The sequence below is a fragment of the Camelus bactrianus genome, chromosome 14 (genome assembly GCF_048773025.1).
Source record: "Camelus bactrianus isolate YW-2024 breed Bactrian camel chromosome 14, ASM4877302v1, whole genome shotgun sequence".
NCBI lineage: Eukaryota > Metazoa > Chordata > Mammalia > Artiodactyla > Camelidae > Camelus > Camelus bactrianus.
Window position 1 is genome coordinate 6,816,670 of NC_133552.1, and position 17,106 is coordinate 6,833,775.

The window sequence follows — 17,106 nt, forward strand, 5'->3', positions numbered from 1 at the left end:
CATTACTAAGTCACAAACCAGAATAATCCATTCAGGTCAGATCTATTCATCAACTCGTTACTGAGTGTTCCTGTTTTGGGGTCACATAAAAAAAAAGTGGTGCTTATTTTCAAACCTACTATAATCTTTTGCTCTGACAGGGTGAGAGGAACTGGTTTCTATAAAGAAAGTTAGGCAGTAACTCTTTCATCATAGCGAGTCTTACTTTCAAGACTAGTAATACGTCCTACTTTCTTGTGGTTAGACAATACATACACATACACGTATATTCTGAGTCTTTTGGCAGTATTTGAAAATACTGAAAAAAGCCTGAAATTTAGTACCTCTCCAGCTCCCACCCTCTTTCTCTCTTGTAAAACCACTTTGGCAGGAGTAAGGTAGAGACAAAATAAGGAAAAGATTTAACTTGATGAGTAAATTCAAACTCTGTGGGAGTTTGAGAGGCTGAACTAGGTTTCTGAATCTTTACAAGTGTCCCTAATCATATTAAAATAATTTCCCAGGATCAGGCCCCATCTGAAAATAAAGTGAGTTTTCCTGAAAACTTGATTAAAATTAAAGTTACTTCATAAGGAGAAGCTTTAGAAATAGTGGAAAAATCATGACACCAGGCATATTCATTTTCTATTCATTTGAAAGAATGGGTCAGAATTTGGGAAGATTTAAAAATGGAGATGTTGTCTCTTCTGAAATTTCGTTTTATCAAATTCCCAGAATGGAGATATTTCATTCCCAGTACTCAGCATTCCCTATTTCAGCTCATTTTTTCCCACATATCTAACCAATTAACCCAGTATTATATTCTTTAAAAGCTTTCATTTCCTCTCCAACTTGTGATGTTATTTTGAATTCTTTTATTTATATATAGCTAGCTGCATTGGAGATATAAATTATTATTTTTAATTTACATATGTTGAGCTATTCCTGAAGTATTTATTTTGTGACATTGATTTATCTCTATTTTTACATCAGTATCAAGCTTGATAATTGTATTTCTAACATGTATTTTAGGATCCAGCAAGATAACTTCCCTAGCCTTCCTCTTCCTTTTCACAAAAGCTATTTAGCTATTTTACCTGTTTGTTAACCTAGCATTATAACAACTTTTAAAAGCCTATTGGAATGCCTCTTGAAACCATAATAAACTTTTAAATCATTTTGGAAACGTTTTCATTATTACATCTGCCCATCAGAGAATACGATGCACCTCTGCAGTCATCAGTTCCTTAGACCTCTCAGTAAAGTGTATTGTTCTTATTGTTTAGGAGATTTCTGGCTGCTCGGTGATCTTTGGTGCTATGGTGAAAGGCATTTCCTAACTGGTTATTGCTGGCAGAACTGAGTTTCCTATTTCTGTTTCTTTATGGTTTGTGAATAAATGAAAATGTTTCCTTTCAACAAACTCTCTTCTTATTTCTGTTCTATGTGTTGCATTAGCTAAAACTTCTGGAATATGTTGAATAATAAGACTATACCAGGCATCCTGGTTTTATTCCGAGTTTTATTGGAACTTCCTCTAGGATTTCTGTTTTAACTTTGAGGTTGTTACGGCTTAAAACAAATGTTAATATTTCTATTATCTTATGAGGAACTATCTGGGATAGCCAGTCTCCAAGGTGCCCCTAATGATTCTGGCCTTCTGGTCATCACATCTTTGTATAGTCTCCTCCCATTTTGAATAAGGCTGATCTGTGTAACCAATAGGGATATTACAGAAATGATGTTTTGTGACTTCTGGGCTAGTTCATGAAAGACAATGAGACTTCTGCCGGGTAATCTTTTCCTGCTCACTCACCCTGAGGGAAGCCAGCTGCCAAGTTGTGAGGACCCTCGAGCTGCAGTGGTGAGGAGTGGAGCACCCTGTCTTGCCAGCACGAACCTGCTAGGCCTGTGAGGAAGGCATCGAGGCAGCAGACGCTCTGGCCCACACCAGCCTTCAGATGACTGCAGCCCTGGCCGAAATCTTGGGTGCAACCTCACAAAAGACCCTGAACCAGAATCATCCAACTCAGTCACTCCTGAATTCCTGATCTACAAAAACTCTGTGAGGTATCAGATGTTTACTGTTTTAAACTGCTAATTTTGGGGTAATTTGTTATCCAGCAATAGATAGCTAACCCACTTCCAAAATTAAATTCAAAATAATTTATTTAAATCAGTAATGGTAACAATCATATTAAATGCCTTTCCAATATCAATTGAGAGGAGTCCTATTTTCTTCACATGTGATCTATCAAAGTGATGTTTTATTTCATTAGCTTGCCTAACACTAACCCATTCTTTTCTTCCTAGAAAAAAATCTCGAATATGGCAGGTGATTATTTTACTATACAGTACTCTCTAATTTTATTTTCTAGTCATTTGTTCAGAATTTTGTTCATGCATTTTAATAAATGAGATTGGCCTATATCTTTCTTTTTATTAAAATAAAGATTAACTTGCTTTTATAAGATTATCTTTTTTTCTATACTGAGATACAACGTAAAGGGAATCATTTGTCCTTTGAAAGCTTAAAGGAACCAGACCATGAAAACGTCTGAGCCCAAGACCTCTTGCTGTACTTCCTTTGGTAACTTTGTCAAATCTTTCCACAGTTGTGGTCTATCCAGATTTTTCTACCTGAATCAATTTTTAAGGTTTATGTGTTACATAAAATGTTAACTAAACCACTCAAATTACTGGCCTATATATTTGTTTTTAGTGTTATTTGTCTTATGGTTTTAAAAAATCTTCCTGAAATAAGAAATGGATGTGAAGAAACTGAATCCATCAGCAGAATTAAACATCCAGTGGAAGGGTGTGTCCTCTAAAGCAGAAACCAACCTTGGGGAATAATGTAGCTATTTTACTCAAGTGGAAATGTATTCTACAAACAGGTGAAAGAAAGGTTCAGAAGGAACTGAATCCGTGGAATCTGGAAAGCTAAATTAAGAAGGAAGCATGCTCATATATCTTATTTGCCACTCACTCCCCCAAAGAAACAAGGTTTTGTTACTGACAGCTGAAGCAATTTACATGAACACATTAGGCCATGGAAAGGAATTAATTGTCCAGAAGCCAGCATACTTACCACTGTGAGGTACCAAATTAGGAGGAAAATTGGAAGCATTTTGGTTGCCTTTCTTACAGGATCCCTTACTCCTGTCCAGTCAGCATTCTGCTCATGGCCCAGTCTCAGCTACAGCTTTCATCATAGTCATTATTTCCACTTACATCCCAGTTGATGTGAAATAAAGATTTTCCCTTGGCCTGTGGAGTTTAGAGCTATTCACTTTCTGAATGGTTTGGATTGATTGAACTTGGCCCCCTGCTCAGCACTTGGCACTATACTGAGAAAGGTTTCTGACAGAGTCTCTCTTTTATAACCATCCTGAAAATTCCATCAAAGGAAAATCTCAATTCAAATATAAATATCCCTCCCCCATGGTAACTCATCACACTCGGCGAAGCCTTTCCCTCATGTGTTTGGTTTCATGCCATCATGTCTATGAATTTACACATGGAATACACACTCCAGAAACCTAGTCCTGTAGTGTCTTCTCACTCGTCCTCTGCCACTACTCCTCCCCCCAGCAAAACCTTCCACTTCAGCTTCAATGGACTGGCCGTGAATGCTGATGATTGATGCCTCTCATCTCTGCCAGCATTTCCAAATCTGGACTTTTCTTGAAGGCTGTCTTGTTTTACTAAACTTGTCAGTGATATATCCTCCTGTGTTTTGCTCACAGCTGCAGTGGAAATGTAATACCGTCCTTCCCCTTGACTAAGTAGTCTCCTAAGGCCATGAGTGATGAGGTTCTCCTTTGCTCCTGAAGCCCAATACTTTAAAAAAAAGTTGTTGTTTTATCATTCAAGACCAATAAGTGGTTTATAATTTCAGCAATTTAGGGGTCTTGTGATCACCATAATATATGCTAATTAGACTCCTAAGCCCTCCACCACCTGGTCAGAACTTGAAATGCTGACACTTAGCATCAAAATCATGGCCAAGACTCTAAGAATTTCCTTAAAGATTCTGGGCCTAATTATTTCCTCATTGTCTCTTATCAGTCAGCTTGATTAGTACTTTTGTGAGGAACTACCCATTTTAAAGAGCCTGCCGCTGAAGACTATAACAGATAGTGTCTCTCTAGAAATGACTTTTCTCTTCCTTCAAGTCCAAATCATCTGCCCAAGTTACAGACTATTAACATTCTTTTCTCTTTAGTGAAAAAGTTCTTGTGACTAAAGTGGTTAAAGTATTCTCCAAGTTAACAGTGAAGCAAGTCAGGAAGGCATGTGGTATACTCTGAAACAGCCGAGAGCACGGTCTTTGACTCAAGTTCTCTCTCTACCATCACCAGACAAGTGTTCTTGGTGGGGTTTATGTCCTCTCTTTAATCTTGAGTTTCCATGACAGTGAAATTGGATGATGATAATAATATACATGTCCCGGGGCTATTGTTTGTTTTTTTTTTAAATATAAAATGGCATACTTGAAAGTGTTTTAGAAAGCATAAAACATCAGAGGATATTAATAACTACTCTGCAGCTTCTCCTGTTGCAGGAGTATGGAAACATAACGTGCTTTTGTTTATTTAACATATTCACAGATTCTGCCCCTTGAAGAGAGTTCTAGACATGCCTTATGTCAGGCTACCAGGATCACTGGTCTAACAGATCAGCTTGTGCTTTTATTCTCTTTCTTTGATATGAACCTGTAGTCTTGCCAAGGGCAGGATAATTCAGCCACAGAACATCTGCTCATTAATTCTTCATCATCTCTTGGCTGGTTATGTTCTCTTTGTCATCTCTAGTTTTGTTTGCTTTCTGTTTGTGTTTTTCTATTTTTTTATTAACTTTGCTAGAAATTTATTTTATAAAATTAAAAAATAATCAGCTTTGGTTCTATGTATTTTAGTAATTTCAATTTTCTAATTTTTCAACTTACAAAAATTTTTCTTTCCTGTGTTTTTTTTTTAAACTTGAGTTGAATGTTTAATTATTTTTCCCCCAAAAGGAATACGGTCTTTCCCAAACTAATAAATAATCTTAAAATCACAATGATACAGAGAATATTTATATTTGTAAATAATTGCTCTTTCCTGATACAGCCATGAGACATCATATATATAATAACATCCCTGTTGTCTTATGGGACATTTATAGGGCTTTAAAAAGTGAGTTCCACAATGATCTTCAGCAAGATCATTGCTTAAATTTGTTCTCTGTGGAGTGCTTTTTAAGTTTTACTGAGAAAGAAACAGAAAATAAAAGAATATCTCAATAAACTACATCTCTCGTCCCTTTTTTTTCTGTGTCAAGTTCATCCTTTGCTGTTGGATTTGCATTCTCTAGCCCAGGCATGACACTTAAGAAAGCAAATACAGTTGTCCCTCCGTATCTGCAGGTTCTGCATTCATGAATTCAACCAACTGTGGATTGGAAACTTTTTTTTAATTCTAGAAAGTTCCAAAAAACAAAACTTGAATTTTCTACACGCTGGCAACTATTTACATAGCATTTACATTGTATTAGGTAGTATAAGTAATCTAGAGATGATTTAAAGTATATGGAGGGTGTGCGTAGGTTATATGCAAAGTTTATGTAAGGGACTTGAATTTTGGTGCCTATGGGATTCCTGGAACCAATCCCACATGGATACCGAGGGTTAACTATATAGTTCAAATACATATTGCCAAGAAAAATGAAAAACGTGCTAATTCTTACTGTTTATTAGTAGGATGTGAAGGTAGCCTGCTTTTGTTAGTGAATCTGGATTAACTTACATTGATTCTGTTACTACCAGACAAGCCAGATGAAAATGTTAATTCATTTGGGTGAATTTGTACCCATATCTCTTAATTAAGAGGTGTGAGATATGCCTCCTTGTATCATCTGTTTCATCATCAAAAAGCTCTCATCCTCAAGGGGGCAGAGAAGTGTCATTTCCGTGCATGTTACTCTGCCCACAGTGTGTAATGTGTTGACATAACCATGAACATGCCTTTTAGCTGCAGCACAAACAGAACTTGCCACGTGTCTTACACTCCTGATTCCTTTGTCTAAAACAGCTTCTGGATATTTAGCTGCCACAAAAACACACAAGAAATGGAACAGCATTCTACCCTAGTTTAACCCACACCTACAACATCAGACATGCTAGAATAATTCTGTGTCCAGTGTATTTTCTAAATTTTTTATGGAATCAGTGGGTTGCCTTCCTCTATTAGCTACTGGAGATTCTGAATCCACCAAGTATTGAGATGTAGAGTTAAAAGATGTCCGTCTTATAAGAGAGAGCAGCTGTGAAGCAAAGGACCTCCCCAGTGAGTTCTTTCCATACTGTGGACACCAAGACAGTCTTTGCATGCTCTGACAGCTGTTATTTTTAGAACTCAAGACTACTGTACACATTGTCCCCCTCTGGGCAGCATTCTGCATTTGCATCAAGAGTAGCTGAGGCATTAATGATCCTTCTCTGCCAGCGAGAACTTTCTGCAGCTGTTGTTCCCAGGAATACTACTCCTGGGAAGTCTTCTGAGGAGCACAAACAGGCCCTCTGGATCTAATACTTCTCCCACTGATCTGAAAATATGCCTGGAAGTGTGAACTGTATAAAGACCTTATGGTATCTGAAAGAAGTAGCAAACTAGCTAGCAAGAATATTAGCTGGAATTAATTTATCGCTCCTTAGCAGAGGAAATGAGACCCAGAATGGAAAGATTTTCAGAGCAGAAGTCAGAGAGATCTGGAGGTGGAGCAACTAGAGGTCAGGATGGAAAGCTGTGTAACTTCATTCAGTTACTATTCCAGTGCTGTCCATCTACTATGTGCCAGGCACCATGCCAGGTGGTGGGGTTACAACATGAAGTGTGCTCAGGGGCCACCTCAGTAGCTTTAGGTGTGGAGGCAGATGACAGGGTTAACCAGCCACTCTGAAAAGTGCATGGGTTGAGGAAAGTATCCTGCAGTTGTGTTCGTGGGCACATGGCCAGTCAAGACAGGCCCCAAACAATCACCTCTTCCAATCAGTAAATGGTTTTTGGCAGCTGAACGCCCAGCACGATTCCCAGCAGTGCCTCTCTGCACTTTGCTCACTCACTTACCCCTAACCAGAAGTACCTATTCTGGCATATCTGGAGTGCGGCTTTCTTTCTGAGCTCTGGGTTATTCACAAGAATGTTAAATTGAAACAAATCTATCAGAAACACTTTCTAGATAGCTCACCAGAGAATGGTGCTAATTCTTCTTTAAACTTCAGGAAGCAAAGCACTATGATACCACCTTAATTAAAAATAAATTCTAATGAAATGCCTGATGCAAATGCAAAAGGGCCTACTGGCAAAATTCACTCCATGCTTCGAAATTAATTCCAAAGCTCACTGGCATTTATCTTTGATTTAGAAAGGGGAAAATTGCTTTCCTTTTTGTTCTTTGAAATTCATGTAACTATTACAGAGGGAAAATTAGAGTACATGAAAGTATAGAAATTGAATGATAACTCAGGGCAGCACAACTCCTTTTCCAGAAAGTCAAATGTCATGTGCCTTTGAGCTGATGAGTCTTCTTTGAGATCCTTAGAGAGACTTTTTTCCTTTCTTCCTTCCTCTTACATTCTCCAAGTTAAATTTTCATCATTTAAGGAACTTTAGTTGTTTTCTTTCTAAGAAGGCTACGCCAGAATAGTATCAGGTTCTCTGAGAAATAAGTAGGTCACATGAATATACTGCAAAATAGGATTTGGTGCTCACAAAGAATTGGATGAAAATTACTGGGAAAACAAAATTCAGACATTTGAGGATGGTGATTAAAATCCAACATTGCCTGAACTGAAACATGAGCCACTGGATTTAGAAATCAGGAGGCCATTGATGACTTTCCTAAATGTAATGAGTGCATTTCTTTCTTTGTAGAATCACCTGAGGCTTACGTGCACTTTACACTAATTTTAATTTTTTCTGATTGCAATTAGGAGTTTAAAAAATGTATAGAAGGGGGTTGGCTCATTATATTCAAGGGTAAGAGAGATAAGACTCAGTGAAGTTTGGTTTCTGTCCTCACCTTATTTAAAGTTTACTTCCTAGCCTGGCCTACAAAAGTAGGTAACAGATGACGTATGTCTCCTAAGACAGAGTTTTTATTCAACATTGGCTAAGGTGTGTCAAAGAGAAACATAGACAGATACTAGTTAGGGGTGATAAAGACAGATTTTATTCAGTATAACTGCAATAGGAAAGAGAGACTTCAATAAAACTGAGCTTAACTCCAAACACAGCAAAAACATCTAGGGATTTATAGTCAAGCAGAGTGAGGGAGGCAGTGAGTAGAAAATTACTAAGAAGGGATGTCAACAGTAGGGGGATTCTTGCTAAAGGCAGGCCAAGGACTTAGACATCAATGTGACTGTCTCTGCCTCGTTCTCTCTTTTGTGTTCCGCCCACATCACTCCAACTGGAGGGCCTTTCCTGGTATATTTCTTTTGTTGCAGGAAATGATTTTCATTTTCAATCTGTGCTAGAAAGGATTCCCCACTGGGCCAAAGATATTGTCTTCCCTATCTAATATGCACCCCGTTCCTGGTGGCAGCAGCTCAGAATTTTTAACCTGTAGTCCTTTCACATCCAGTATTGGGTAGAAGTCTCACCTACATTATTTCATTTGACTCTCTTAAAATCCAGCATAGCTATTATTATCTTAATTTTATACCTAGGAAAACTGGGCTTCAGGGGATAACTATCTTATCCAAGGTGAATAACTAACAAAGCTTCCCTTCCTCCACTGAGGAGAAACCCTACCTAGAAACACAGCCTACACAGAGCTTACTGCCCCTGCTCCTGTTCTGCTATGGTGGAGTGTGAAACCTACAGGGCTCTTCTCAGAAAGAAAACATATTTGTAAAACTACTCAGAGAATCCTCTGCATGATTTTGCCCTTTGTTTTGCATACCTGACACAACACCAGAATTCCCTGGAGATCATTATGATAATAGATAAAAAATGATTCTGAGAAATGCGTTCATTTACTCTCTGAAAAGCTGTGTGTTGCAGTTTTAAACTTCTTGAATTTATTATCTGAAATTTCTAGGCTCTGCCTTTTGCAATGGACTGCACAAAATTATAGAAGATGGCTCTGCAGACTCAATATATTTACATGAAGATATATTAGTTTGATAATTCTTTATCACGGAATAGTACACATTTTAATTCTCAGAAATTCAATTGGTATACTGATATAAAATTCATAAAAATGAGAAGACTGCTTTGGCTTTGATCTTCATAATGAAAGTTTGTGACGCCTTTTAAAAAACAGCACTAATGGGGGAGATGGAGAAGATGGCGGAGTAGAAGGACGCTTGCAGGTCACCCTCTCCCACAAATACACCAAGACCCACATCTACAGACCCACTCAGCCAACCAGAGCACCTGCGGAACTCCGACAGAACATCGCCCTCTTCAAAAGATAAAGACGCCAAAAATCTGGTAGGAGAAAAGAAAAAAAGAAAGAACAAAAGGCAAAGCAGCGAGGGATGGGTCCCGCGGGGAGGGAGCGGCAAAGGAGGACTGGCGCTCGCTCGCTGGGTCTCCCCTCTCCAACTGAGAGGCCAGCGGAACGGAGGGGGAGCCTCCGAGGCTCGGATATGTACAGAGCAGCCCTTGACTAACAGAACTAAGATAAACGGGCACAGAGCGTCCCCCCAACACCCAGCCTGAGACGCGGGCCGGCAGCAGCGGGCAGGGCCAGGCTGCTCAAGCCAGGCGGAGGATGGGGGCGGCTGCACGGAGGCAGCCCCGTGGGAATGCAAGGGGCTGGGCGCCGTGGCTGTGGGTGCACAGGGCAGAACAACCTGGGCCCTCCATAAAACAGCAAGGTTGATGTGCTCTGAGGGAAGGGTGCACACCCCCATCTCTGAAAACCCGCGGAAAGTTTTCAGGGGAAGAGAGGCGGGGCTCAGGCACAGCCGCCATATCCTCCGCGCTGAGCACCCGGGCGGGGGCGGGGCGAAACCTGCATCCGCACGGAAGGGCTTAGCAGCCTCAAAGGCCAGACTGAGACTGGCCTGCAGCCCGGGGCAGATAGGATCCTTCCATCCTGGTCCCTCAGAGAACTTGCTCCACAAAGACAAACAAGGAGCTGGGTTTTGGCTCGGAGCAGGGACAGGGCTGTCCCTCGATCTTCCCCGAGCCCACCCGCGCAACGCCGACCAGGGTGGAGCGCGCAGCCGCACAGAGCGCGGAGCTACCGGCGGCACCGGCGGCGCAGGTAGAGGGAGAGTGAACCCCCCGCCTTTCGGGCAGGAACACAGCCCCTGACTGAGGTGCTGGGAGGGGGCACGACCCGCCCTCCTACCTGGCCAGTCTGCAACATCTGACTGCGGCATCCGGAGGGGCAGCAACCCGCCCGCCCACAGCAGAGAGCTGCACCTGACCCAGTGTTGGGAGGAGGCGCGATCTGCTTGCCGACAGGTGTTGGGAGCAGCACAGAAGAGGGCGCCAACAGAGGGCCTCTGAAAACAGCAAGCTGAGCTTCCAAAACAGGACGAAGACAGAAAGACTTCACATTAAAAACACACAGACTCCAGGAGAACACTGACAAACCCCCCCCCCTTTTTTTTTAAATCTGTTTTTACCTGTTCTATTTTCTATTACTCTCTTAATCTTTACTTCTTAATTCATTTCTATTTCTCTTGGGTTTTGATGTCCTGCTATTGATTAGACACAGGTTTCAAATACATCTATTCATCTCCCCCCCCTTTTTTTGTAAAGGTTTTAAAAGGACGTCTCAACCCGATTAATACTCTGCTTCAACTCACTCTTCTACTATTCATTATACACTGTTTTCAAACCCTCTTTCTCCCTTCTTTTAAAATTCTTTCTCTCTCTTGTTTTTTTTTTCTTTCTTTCCTAAGTTCTATTCCTAAATAGGCATTAGATAGATAAAATCCTTAAGGACCAAAATAAACAACTGATACTCCATAAACTACAGTGCCAAAGAGGTATGAGCAAGATGAAGAAGCAGAAAAACCTTTCCCAATTAAAAGAACAAGAGAAATCCCCTGAAAGATCAACGAAATAGACATCGATAGCCTACTAGATCAAGATTTCAAAAAAGGAGTGATCGAATTGCTGAAGGAATTAAAAGAGATAGTGTTTAGAGATATAAAATATGTCAAAAATGAAATTGAAGCTATAAAGAAGAGCCAAGTAGAATGGGTAAACTCATTGACAGAGATGAGGAATGATCTAATAGCTGTGCAAAGCCGACTAGATAACGCAGAGGAACGAATTAGTGATCTAGAAGACAGGGCAATAGAAAGCACCCATTCAGAAGAACTACAAGATAAGCAAATAAAAAATAATGAAAATAGCATAAGGGACCTATGGGATAATATAAAGCATCCCAATCTTCGCATAATAGGGGTCCCAGAAGGAGAAGAAAGATCAAAGGGGATTGAAAAGGTTTTTGAAGAAATCATGACTGAAAACTTCCCAAACTTAAAGAAGGAATCAGATATCCAAGTACAGGAAGCTCAGAGGGTCCCAAACAGGAAGAACCCAAAAAGACCCACACCAAGACATATCATAATCAAGATGGCCAGAGTCAAGGATAAAAAATGATTCTAAAGGCAGCAAGAGAAAAGCAAAGAGTAAGTTACAAGGGAACCCCCATAAGGCTCTCAGCTGATTTCTCTACACAAACACTACAGGCCAGAAGGGAGTGGCAAGATATATTCAAAGCCCTGAATGAAAAAAAGATGCAGCCTAGGATCCTTTATCCAGCAAGGCTATCCTTGAGGATAGAAGGAGAAATAAAGAGTTTCACAGACAAAAAAAAAAAAGCTGCAGGAGTTTAGCAACACTAAACCCATGCTAAAATAAATATTGAAAGGGCTATTCTAAATAGAAAAGCAGCAGGATGCTACAGAAATGAGAAACACACAACTGGAAAGGTGGTAACTCATGAATTACAAATAAAGTAAACATGAAATTATTAAAGAAGACATACAAATCACTGAGAGTGGGAGAGGGAGGCAGGGAAATATAGAATATTTTTTTCTTTCTTTTTTAAATTTTTTTAACAGTAGGATGGGTTTGAGATTATGTTACTATCAGTTTAATAAAAACAGTTATAGTAATGGGTTGATAGATTTACAAAAAAGGGTAACCACAAGCCAAAAATTTACAAAGGAGTCACAAAAATTAAATAAAATCCATGATAATACAAAGGAAAATTACCAAACCACAAAAGGAAGAAGAAAGGAACAAAGAGGATATACCAATTCAACTGCAAAGATAAGTTCAAAATGGCAATAAACACACATCTATGATTAATTACTGTAAATGTTAATGGACTAAATGCTCCAGTCAAAAGACACAGAGTGGCAGACTGGATAATAAAGCAAGAACCTTCAATATGCTGCATACAAGAGACCCACTTTAGGGAGAAGGACACATATAGATTGAGAGTGAAAGGATGGAAAAGGATATTCCATGCAAATGGAAAAGCCAAAAAAGCAGGTGTTGCAGTACTGATTTCAGACAAAATAGACTTTAAAACAAAGGCCATAAAGAAAGATAAAGAAGGACATTTTATAATGATTAAAGGAGTGATACAAGATGAGGATATTACACTCATTAATATATATGCACCCAATATAGGAGCACCTAAGTACATACAAGAATTACTAACAGAGATAAAGGGGGATATTGATGGGAATACAATCATAGTTGGAGATTTTAACACTGCATTAACATCACTAGACAGATCTTCCAGACAGAAAATAAACAAGGCAACAGAGAAATTAAATACTACAATAGAAAAGCTAGATTTGGTGGATATTTTCAGAGCATTACACCCCCCAAAAATAGGATATACATTCTTTTCAAGTGCACATGGAACATTTTCCAGGATCAATCATGTACTTGGGCACAAAAGAAACCTCAACAATTTTAAGAAGATAGAAATCATCTCAAGCATCTTTACTGACCACAATGCCATGAAACTGGAAATCAACAACAGAGAAACAAAGGAGAAAAAAAGGAAAGCATGGAGATTAAACAATATGTCATTGAAAAAACAATGGATCAATGAGGAAATCAAAGCTGAAATTAAAAAATACCTTGAGACAAATGATAATGAAAGCACAACCACTCAAAACCTATGGGACACAGCAAAGGCAGTGCTAAGAGGGAAGTTTATAGCGATACAGGCCTTCCTCAAAAAAGAAGAACAATCTCAAATAAACAATTTAACCCACCACCTGAATGAATTAGAAAAAGAAGAACAAAAAGCCCCAAAAAGCAGCAGAAGGAAGGAAATAATAAAGATCAGGGAGGAAATAAATACAATAGAGATTAACAAGACCATAGAAAAAATCAACCAAACCAAAAGCTGGTTTTTTGAAAAAGTAAATAAAATCGACAAACCTCTGGCCAAACTCACAAAGAAGAAAAAAGAGAGAGCACAAATTAGCAAAATAAGAAAGGAAAATGGAGAAATTACAACAAACAAAATAGAAATACAGAATATCATACGAGAATATTATGAAAAACTATATGGAACCAAACTGGATAACCTAGAGGAGATGGACAAGTTTCTGGAAACATACTGTCCACCAAAACTGAATCAAGAAGAATCTGAACACTTGAACAATCCGATCACTAGAAAGGAAATAGAAATAGCAATTAAAAACCTCCCTACAAATAAAAGTCCAGGACCGGACGGCTTCACCGGGGAATTCTACCAAACATACAAAGAAGAACCCATACCAGTCCTTCTCAAACTCTTCCAGACGATTGAAAAGGAAGGAATACTCCCAAACTCATTCTATGAAGCCACCATCACCCTGATACCAAAACCAGGCAAAGACACTACAAAAAAAGAGAATTATAGGCCAATATCACTGATGAACATAGACGCCAAAATCCTCACCAAAATTTTAGCAAATAGAATCCAACAACACATAAAAAAGATTATACATCATGACCAAGTGGGGTTCATCCCAGGGACACAAGGCTGGTTCAACATACGCAAATCAATCAGTGTAATACATCACCTCAACAAGAGAAAGGACAAAAACCACACGATCATCTCAATCGATGCAGAAAAAGCATTTGATAAAATTCAACACCCATTTATGATAAAAACTCTCGCCAAACTGGGTTCAGAGGGAACATATCTCAACATAATAAAAGCTATATATGACAAACCTACAGCCAGCATAGTACTCAACGGTGAAAAACTCAAAAGCTTCCTACTAAAATCTGGGACAAGACAAGGATGCCCACTATCACCACTCCTATTCAACATAGTCCTGGAAGTCCTAGCCTCAGCAATCAGGCAAGAGAAAGAAAGAAAAGGGATCCAAATTGGAAAAGAAGAGGTAAAAGTGTCATTATATGCTGATGACATGTTACTATATATAGAAAATCCTAAAAGGTCCACACAAAAGCTACTAGAGCTGATTGAAGAATTCAGCAAGGTAGCAGGTTACAAAATTAACGTTCAAAAATCAGTTGCATTTCTTTACACTAATGATAAATCAACAGAAGAAGAAAGTAAAGAAACAGTCCCCTTTAAAATAGCACCCAAAGTAATAAAATATCTGGGAATAAATCTAACCAAGGAAGTTAAAGAATTATACACAGACAACTATAAACCATTGATGAAGGAAATTAAAGAAGACTTTAAAAAATGGAAAGATATTCCATGCTCTTGGATTGGAAGAATCAATATTGTTAAAATGGTCACACTGCCCAAGGCAATCTACAGATTTAATGCAATCCCTATCCAATTACCCAGGACATATTTCACAGAACTAGAAAAAATCATAATAAAATTCATATGGAACCATCAAAGACCTAGAATTGCCAAAGCATTACTGAAGAGAAAGAAAGAGGCTGGAGGAATAACTCTCCCAGACTTCAGACAATACTATAGAGCTACAGTCATCAAGACAGCATGGTATTGGTACCAAAACAGACATATAGACCAATGGAACAGAATAGAGAGCCCAGAAATGAACCCACAAACTTCTGGTCAACTCATCTTCGACAAAGGAGGCAAGAATATACATTGGAATAAAGACAGTCTCTTCAGCAAAGGGTGTTGGGAAAACTGGACAGCAGCATGTAAAACAATGAAGCTAGAACACTCCCTTACACCATATACAAAAATCAACTCAAAATGGATTAAAGACTTAAACATAAGACAAGATACAATAAACCTCCTAGAGGAAAACATAGGCAAAACATTATCTGACATACATTTAAAAAATTTTCTCCTAGAAGAAATAAAAGCAAGAATAAACAAATGGGACCTAATGAAACTTACAAGCTTCTGCACAGCAAAGGAAACCAGAAATAAAACAAGAAGAAAACCTACGGAATGGGAGAAAATTTTTGCAAGTGAAACCAACAAAGGCTTGATCTCCAGAATATATAAGCAGCTCATACGACTCAATAAGAAAAAAATAAACAACCCAATCCAAAAATGGGCAGAAGATCTAAACAAGCAATTCTCCAAAGAAGACATACAAATGATCAAAAAGCACATGAAAAAATGCTCAATACACTAATTATCAGAGAAATGCAAATCAAAACTACAATGAGGTATCACCTCACAACAGTCAGAATGGCCGTCATTCAAAAATCCACTAATGACAAATGCTGGAGAGGCTGTGGAGAAAGGGGAACCCTCCTACACTGCTGGTGGGAATGCAGTTTGGTGCAGCCACTATGGAAAACAGTGTGGAGATTCCTCAAAAGACTAGGAATAGACTTACCATATGACCCAGGAATCCCACTCCTGGGCTTGTATCCAGAAGGAAATCTACTTCAGGATGACACCTGCACCCCAATGTTCACAGCAGCACTATTTACAATAGCCAAAACATGGAAACAGCCTAAATGTCCATCAACAGGTGACTGGATAAAGAAGATGTGGTATATTTATACAATGGAATACTACTCAGCCATAAAAACTGACAACATAATGCCATTTGCAGCAACATGGATGCTCCTGGAGAATGTCATTCTAAGTGAAGTAAGCCAGAAAGAGAAAGAAAAATACCATATGAGATCGCTCATATGTGGAATCTAAAAAACAAAAACAAAAACAAACAAACAAAAACAAAGCATAAATAAAGGACAGAAATAGACTCACAGACAGAGAATACAGACTTGTGGTTACCAGGGGGGTGGAGGGTGGGAAGGGATAGACTGGGATTTCAAAATTGTAGAATAGACTACACTGTATAGCACAGGGAAATATACACAAAATGTTATGATAACTCACAGAGAAAAAAATGTGACAATGAGTGTGTATATGTCCATGAATAACTGAAAAATTGTGAACACTGGAATTTGACACAACATTGTAAAATGATTATAAATCAATAAAAAATGTTAAAAAAAAAAAAAAACAGCACTAATGTTCTGCCTCGAGGCCCTCAGCTCTCCTTGTCACCTCTGTTGCTCCCACCCTGCAATAAGCGATCCCCTGGAATGAATGACCCAATGCTCCACATTTCCTGTTTTGTTTGCCTTGTGGAGTTAATAATAAAGGAGCTACAAGCAGTTGGGGAACAACTCCCATTTCATTTGGTGTCCTCAAAGTGCTTTATGAGGGCACCCCTCTGTCTTCTCCTTTCTTGCCTTCTACACAGAAAAGGGAATTAAAAGGCATTTTCACCCTCCCTGCATTTGTCTTGTGGCTTCAATAATATAAAAAACAAAAGCAGAAACTGCAGCTTTTCATAAGAAGTGGCAGGAGTTTTTACTTTAAGGAGACAGAACAAAAAGTAACAGAAACACACAAATTGACAGTTAAAGCCACGGGATCCAGAAACCTTCAAAGTTTCACTTCCAGGGTCTTTTAAAAAGAGAAAAGGCGCTCTTAAGGTTTTCACCTCCGGGTCTTAATGTACAAAGATGTTTTTGACACTTCAGAAGGGTTTGATGTTTCATATCTATGGGCAAATTTCTGCAAATTGTGTTTTTTCCCCTAATACTTTGTTCAATAACAATCTTTATACCAACAATTTCAGCAAGAGCTATACTTTAACATCTTTTAGATCTTGAGAGCGCTCATTGCTATAGATTGAGTAGCTGTGTCCACCCCCTCCAA